The 7500-nt window shown below is 53.9% G+C and overlaps 1 pseudogene; it reads right to left on the bottom strand.

The window, feature by feature from the left end:
• Window positions 1–3062: 3062 nt before the first annotated feature.
• The window catches only part of LOC120907907, a 9322-nt pseudogene continuing 4884 nt past the window's right edge, over window positions 3063–7500 (bottom strand).

Here is a 7500-nt window from a genome sequence, read left to right as displayed (position 1 = left end):
TGGCCATAACTTTTGAAAAACAAGAGCTAGGGTGCGTTCTCGACACGTTTTGAGGTGTTTTAGCGAAAAACATGTTTTGAGCCACACGAGCTCTCCGGCCCGATCGGTGCACATTTTTGAAAAAAGCTAGGAGCTGCCCCTAGGTTCGGGGTGTCACAAAATATTGAAAAGTGGTCAAAAACCGCTATCCAGAATCGGATGTAGAATCATTAGACGAACTTAAAATTGTTCTACAACCCCCAGTCCGACGCCTCGTATTCGAGATATAGCACTTTGTAGGTCTGACCGAGCAATTTTGTACTGAAATGTATGGCGGACATGTTATTCATTAAACAACATTAACTTGCATCGTGCCCTACTTCATCGGCACAGCTACTATCGACTATCTATTGTTGAAATGGATTGAGTTTGACCATTTTAGCTCTTTTCTTATGCCGTGCACCAACAGTGTGTACCGATCAGGGAAAGTACACTACGTACGCGTTCATGGATGTATATGTTGGTACAAGTTGCCGGTCGGAATAGCAGTGCACCAAAACTGTGTACCGATCAGGAAAGTACAAGACGGAGGGCGCAGCCCGAGCGTACGCGTTCATAGATGTCCATGTTGGTACAACCTACATGTACGTACCTTGTTTTTGTATCAAAAGTTCCAATAAAGTGTTTGTATGCTTAAAATGCTTATCTCAACCGGTCACCTTTTGGCCTGCCCTTTTATAGACAGAAACCTAGAACGATACTCGCGATGTTTGTGTTTTCCATTCGCCCGGGACGACGAAATGAGCTCTGTGCACATCGTGCAGAAAACTGTCTCCTCCTCGTATGTTTTTGTCCCTCCACGCATATAATCACCCACATTTGTGTTCAACACGGACGGCGCAGCCCGAGCGAACGCGTTAATGTTTATGTTTGTGCACACTAAAGTTACAATCCTAGGATTTGGTTATTGCGTCGCAGTGCCCGACCGTCGCGGACACCATTCTTGGACAAAAGTCCAAGTACGTAGAGTACATTCCCTAGGTATGTGCCCGTTCGTGACTTTCGTTGCGTGCTTACAGACACGCTTGGGTATGTTTACCATACAAGGTTTACTAGGAAAACCTGGGAAGGACGCTTGCCCTCCCGTTGCGGACACCATTCTTGGAAAGAAGTCCTGCTACGTAGCGTTCTTTAATGTACTTGATCAGTTTGTATTGCATTTGCTTTGTGCAATTGACTTTTGCTAATGCTCACTAAGGGGTGTTCGTTTGCGATGTGTATGATAAGCAACTGTCTATTCTAACCAGCAGTTAAATAACACTTTTCACCCAAATCATAGGAACGTAGAGTACTTTCCCTGATCGGTACACAATTTTGGTGCACCTCTAACTTCGCCAGCACTTTATCGTTACGTTTTGTGCACAACCTTGGGACATGGTGTAAGTTTCATCATTGTTATGTTTGATTCGGTTTATTATGATTGAAAAATACGCTACGTCCTAGAAATCTGAACTCGAATACTTTTGCCACGTTGCGCAAAAAGCTACTGAGCAACTCCTAGCCGTTTACCGATTTAAAATTTAATTTTCGTTATTAGTTTTAAAAATACGCTAAGTCCCAAAAATCTGAACTCGAATACTTTTTCTATGTGCCGCCAAAAGCTACTGAGCAACGCCTAGGTTGGTACATTTTTGGTACATGGAGTGTATGCGTGCAGGCGTACTGCCGTGCTGGACCGGAAAATCGCACTTGCTACTAGAACGTAGAGTAATTCCCTAGATAGGTGCTTTTGCATGCCTCTGTTCGACGTCCATGCAACTTGGAACGTGCGACACACGTAGCTAGGCTTCTCCATACATATTCCCTAGGGTAGCACCAAATTGCACACTTTCAGGGGTATATTTTGGTACGGTGTACTGTGCATGGTACAAGTATCATTAGCTCGTGCAATTTATTTTGCATCAAGTTGCGATTGCTGGTGCGTCGAGATAGGAGTGTTTCGCGACTTTTGCCAAGCTTTGGTGCCATTTTGTGAATAATTAATGTTCTAGCCACAATAAACGTGCAACATAATGCCAATAACGAAAACGCCATTTTCAAGGGACTTCCAGTCAAAATGTTTGCAATCAGCGCTTTCCTGTCGAGTTCAGGATTTGGGACTGAGCGTTTTTTTCACGATCCAATCAAACGACCAGTTCGTGAATAAACAATTCATACAACAGTGCATCCCTTCAAAGTAGAAAAAGCCGAATGCTAGGGAGCTCCAGTCAAAAACGTTGTCATTGGCGCTTTCTTCTCGAGTTCAGGATTTGGGACTTAGCGTTTTTTCACGATCCAGCCAAAAGACCAGATCGTGAAATAAACGATTAATACAACTGTACTAGTACATCCCTTCAACTGAAGCAAGCGCACCATACATGACCCGTACGCTAATCATCCAAGCACATGACACGTCAACTAAGTCAACACATAATACAACTTGGAAAACTAACGGGTAAGTAGGTCATCTCGTACACGACGACACACCGACCAAACCAGGTCAACACGTCACATGCACAAGACATCCTACTACCAAGGCCGACCACCTCGACACACGACCTGTTAACCGAACATGGTCAACACCATCATGTGCAAGGCAACCGGGCCAAACGGGTCAACTTATACAACTTGTAACGAGCATGTGTAAGCTTACTGGTGTGGTCCGCACGGTCCTCACATCAAGACAATCAAGTCGAGAACGAGGCACGCCGACAAGCTCATTAGTGTTAAGTGTCCTTCTCCATCCTATGTCAAGTCACTCGTCTGACACGGAAGAAGCCAACTCTTGTCCACTAGTATAAAGGAACGGTCTCCAGACCAGGTCAAGTCACTCGTCTGACAAGGAAGGAGCACGCACCAAGCTTCACCAGAGCACGGTACCACGGTCCCCAGACCAAGATGGTTAGTTACGCCAACGAGGAAGGGGCACGCGTTCCCTTGCTACACTCAACTTAGTACACTCATGCTCTCACAAGAGTATCCCCCTGTGTCGACGTGGTCCCCAGACCAAGACGAGCTTGCGCACATCGAGGAAGGGGCACACGGACAAACCACCAAGCATGGGTCGCCTGAGAGGATCGATGCGAACGCATCTCTACAACTCGCAGCTCCCAGCCTGAAGTCCCGTCGTTTGCGGGCGGTTGATAGGTGTCGAAACTAGGTATATCCACGTTGGGCAGAGCTCAAGCCAACGGCGTTCCCAGTTACGGTACTAACACGTGCAGCGAACTCCACTCATTGCGGCCTAGGTATAGCGGGATGAGACGCCGGGCTGCAGACGCAGACTCCAACGGATCTCAGAGGGTTGTTAGGCCCGCTAGCTTCCGAACACCTAATGGGTTTGAGAAGCGCTATCAGCTCGGATTGGCTACGACCTTAGAGGCGTTCAGGCATAATCCAGCGGACGTAGCGTCATACCAAAGTCCGGTCGGACTAGTATTGAGCCAGTGGTCCGTACCTGTGGTTCCTCTCGTACTGCACAGGAATTCCGTTAAGATAGCGACTATAAGCACACACCAGTAGGGTAAAACTAACCTGTCTCACGACGGTCTAAACCCAGCTCACGTTCCCTTGAAAGGGTGAACAATCCTACGCTTGGTGAATTTTGCTTCACAATGATAGGAAGAGCCGACATCGAAGGATCAAAAAGCCACGTCGCTATGAACGCTTGGCGGCCACAAGCCAGTTATCCCTGTCAGCAGCGGCTGAGGCGGCGAGAGCGAGAATGGCAGCAGCAGCAGCAGCAGCAGCAGCAGCAGCAGCAGCAGCAGCAGCAGCAGCAGCAGCAGCAGCAGCAGCAGCAGCAGCGGCAGCAGCAGCGTCAGCAGCAGCAGCAGCAGCAACGTCAGCAGCAGCAGCAGCAGCAGCAGCAGCAGCAGCAGCAGCAGCAGCAGCAGCAGCAGCAGCAGCAGCAGCAGCGGCAACGTCAGCAGCAGCAGCAGCAGCAGCAGCAGCAGCAGCAGCAGCAGCAGCGCCAACAGCAGCAGCATCGTCAGCAGCAGCGTCAACAGCAGCGTCAGCAGCAGCTGCAGCAACAGCAACAGCAGCAGCAGTCGCTGCAAAGTTTGCTTCAACGCGAACAGAGGCAGCAGCAGCTTCCTCCACGACTACAGCAGCAACAGCAGCAACAGCAGCAGCCACAGCAACAACAGCAGCAGCAGCCGCAGCAGCAGCTCTGGACAACGGTGGTAAGAGGCCGCCCGTCCCAGCGGCAACGCCAACCGCAGCAGCAGCACCAGCAGCAGCAGCACCAGCAGCAGCAGCAGCAGCAGCAAGATGAGCGTTATGTCCCACCACAGCTCCGGCAGCAACGACAGCAGCAGCAGCGATCGCAGCAGCAGCAGCAGCGCTCGCAGCAGCAGCCGCAGCAGCAGCAGCAGCAACAGCGTCTGCAGCAACAGCGTCCGCAACAACAGCGTCAACAGCAGCAGCGATCACAGCAGCGAAAGCCGGCCAAGCCCGAGCTTATTGAGGTTTCGCCCAACGAAGGTCAGGACTGGGAGAGCCTTCTGCTGCTTGTGCAAACGGCAGTTAAGACTGACGAGCGGTACAAGCCGCTTAAGGACCACGTCGTCCTGGGCCGCCGCACCAGTAAGGCGTTGCTGCGACTCACGCTCAGCCGCAAGGCGAATGCGCAGTATATGCTGCAGCAGGTTCGTGCCATCGTGGGCAGTGCTGGAGTGTGCCGGCACGTTACAGAAATGGCGTCAGTGGTCATACATGACGTCGACCCGCTAGCCCGAGAGGACGACCTCACTTCGCTGCTTGACAGCAAGTTCGAGTCGGGAGCGGGAATTGTGTCGACCACAATGACACAGATGGCCGATGGCACCCAGCGGGCGTACGTGCGATTGCCTGCAAAGTTCGTGAGCGAACTCGACGGCACAAAGATCAAGCTGGGCTTTTGCGTCAGCAAAGTCAGAGCCGCGCCGCCGACCCCTCGAGCGTGTGCGCTGCTATCGCTGCCTCGAGCTGGGTCATCGGGCCCATGACTGCCGTTCACCCGACGATCGGCAAAACATGTGCATACGCTGCGGCGTTGTGGGGCACATGGCAAAGGCATGCACTTCTCAACCAAAGTGCCTCAAGTGCGGTGGTCCACACGCAATTGGACACCCCGACTGCGCCCGGTCGGCCTTGCAATGACCCCACAACTGCGAGTAATGCAGGTGAACTTGGGCAGAGGAGAGAGGGCCCAGGACATTGCCCTCCAAACTGCCCGAGAGAAGAAAGTGGACGTGCTGCTGCTGTCGGAGCTGTATCGACCGCCTGCCAACAACGGTCGATGGGCTTTCGACTGCTCGAAGAAGGTTGCCATCGTCGCTACTGGGACTCTTCCTCTCCAGAGGATTTGGTGCAGCAACACACCGGGACTCGTCGCTGCCGAGATCGGCGGCACCACTTTCCTCAGCTGTTACGCTCCACCTCGTCAACCCACCGACGAGTTCGAGCGCTTCATTGAAGCAGTTCAGCTCGAAGCGACTTCCCATCCACAGGTCGTCATTGCCGGCGACTTCAACGCCTGGCACGTGGAATGGGGAAGCGAGCGTAACAGCGACAGGGGAAGAGCTGCTCAGTGCCATACAGCAGCTAGACCTGGTTGTGCTAAATCAGGGCACGACGAGCACCTTCGACGGCAATGGAGCGGCAACAGCGAGCATCGTGGACGTGGCGTTTGCGACACCAACCATCGCGCAGCCGGGAACGTGGAACGTGTGCAGTGAGTACTCGTACTCCGACCACCGGTACATCACGTACACTGTTGGCACCACAGTCCCCGTCGCAAACGAGCCTTCACCATCACCACGGAGGAGACACCAGGGGCGCATTCGACATGCGGGTCGGCGTTACAAGGCGACGCAGTTCTCGCAGCGAGCCTTCCTTTCGACGCTGCTAGACGAGCGGTTCTCAGAACGGGCGGTAAGTCACGAACGCATGGTTGAGATCATGCTCGCCGCGTGTGACAAGACGATGCAGCGGGTCACAACGTCGCACAGTGACCCCCATCGTGACCTGTTCTGGTGGACGCCGCTGCTCAGGCTGCTGCGAGAGAACTGTGAACGCGCCCGTGATCGGATGCAGCAGACCAGTGACCTGCAGGAACGGAGCATCGCCGCAGCAGAACATCGATCAGCGAGGGCGGAGCTGGGGAAGGCGATAAAGGCCAGCAAGAGGAATTCGTTCCAGGAGCTGATCGATATCGCCGAGGAGAATGTGTTCGGAGCCGGATATCTCGTCGTTCTGTCCCACCTCCGTGGTGGACGGACGCCACCCGAGACAGGCAGGACAGGCTCGAACACATCGTGTCCGATCTCTTCCCCAGCACCCGCCCCTCGTCTGGCCAGAAGCGGCTACCATCGAGGGAGAGGAGCAGTCTGGAGCAGTAGCAGATGTCTCGGACGATGAGCTTAAACTCATCGCACGCCGCATGGCCAATAAAAGGCCCCGGGACTCGACGGTATCCCGAATGCGGCGGTGAAAGCAGCCATTCTCGAGCACACGGGGGTTTTCACAGCGCTGTACCAGGACTGCCTCGTTAACGGCACGTTTCCTGCAGCGTGGAAGAGGCAGCGCCTCGTACTCATCCTGAAGCCAGGAAAACCCCAGGAGTGAGTAGCTCGTACCGGCCCTTGTGCATGTTGGATGCACTGGGCAAGGTGCTTGAGCGCTTGATACTAAACAGGCTGCACGAGCATCTAGAAGATCCAGATTCACCGCGACTGTCGGACCGGCAGTATGGTTTCCGCAGAGGGCGCTCGACCATCGGCGCTATTCAGAGGGTTGTTGAGGCCGGCCAGCGTGCGATGTCGTTTGGTCGCACGAACCGACGCGACAAACGGTTCCTCCTAGTTGCTGCGCTAGATGTGAGGAACGCGTTTAACACAGCCAGTTGGCAGGCCATCGCCACTGCGCTGCAGGCGAAAGGTGTTCCCGCCGGCCTCCAACGTATCATACACAGCTATTTCCAGGACCGGGAGCTGGTGTATGAAACCTCTGATGGCCCGGTAGTGCGGTCCGTCACGGCAGGGGTACCACAGGGGTCTATCTTGAGCCCCACCCTGTGGAACACGATGTACGACGGTGTGTTGGACATCGCCCTGCCACCCGATGCGGAGATCCTGGGGTATGCCGACGACCTGGTGCTGCTGGTCCCAGGCACAACCCCAGACACGGTGAAAGCTGCTGCAGAACAGGCAATAACATCAGTTGTGGAATGGATGGCTCGACACCATCTCGAGTTGGCGCCGGCGAAAACGGAAATGGTGGTAATTTCCAGCACCAAAGCCCCGACGCGGATCACCGTCCGAGTAGGCGACGTGGACGTCACCTCGTCCCGCTCGATCCGCTATCTCGGTGTGACCCTCCAGGACAAGTTGTCATGGCTGCCGCACGTCAAGGAGGCCACCGAGAGGGCTGGGAAGATCGCCGCCGCCACATCCAGATTGCTGCGAAACCATAGCGGACCAAGGGCATCGAAAGCGA

Source organism: Anopheles arabiensis, assembly GCF_016920715.1.
Source record: "Anopheles arabiensis isolate DONGOLA chromosome X unlocalized genomic scaffold, AaraD3 X_pericentromeric_contig0026, whole genome shotgun sequence".
NCBI classification, from domain to species: domain Eukaryota; kingdom Metazoa; phylum Arthropoda; class Insecta; order Diptera; family Culicidae; genus Anopheles; species Anopheles arabiensis.
The sequence above is the reverse complement of the archived record's forward strand: the minus strand, read 5'-3'. Positions and strand labels throughout refer to the sequence as shown.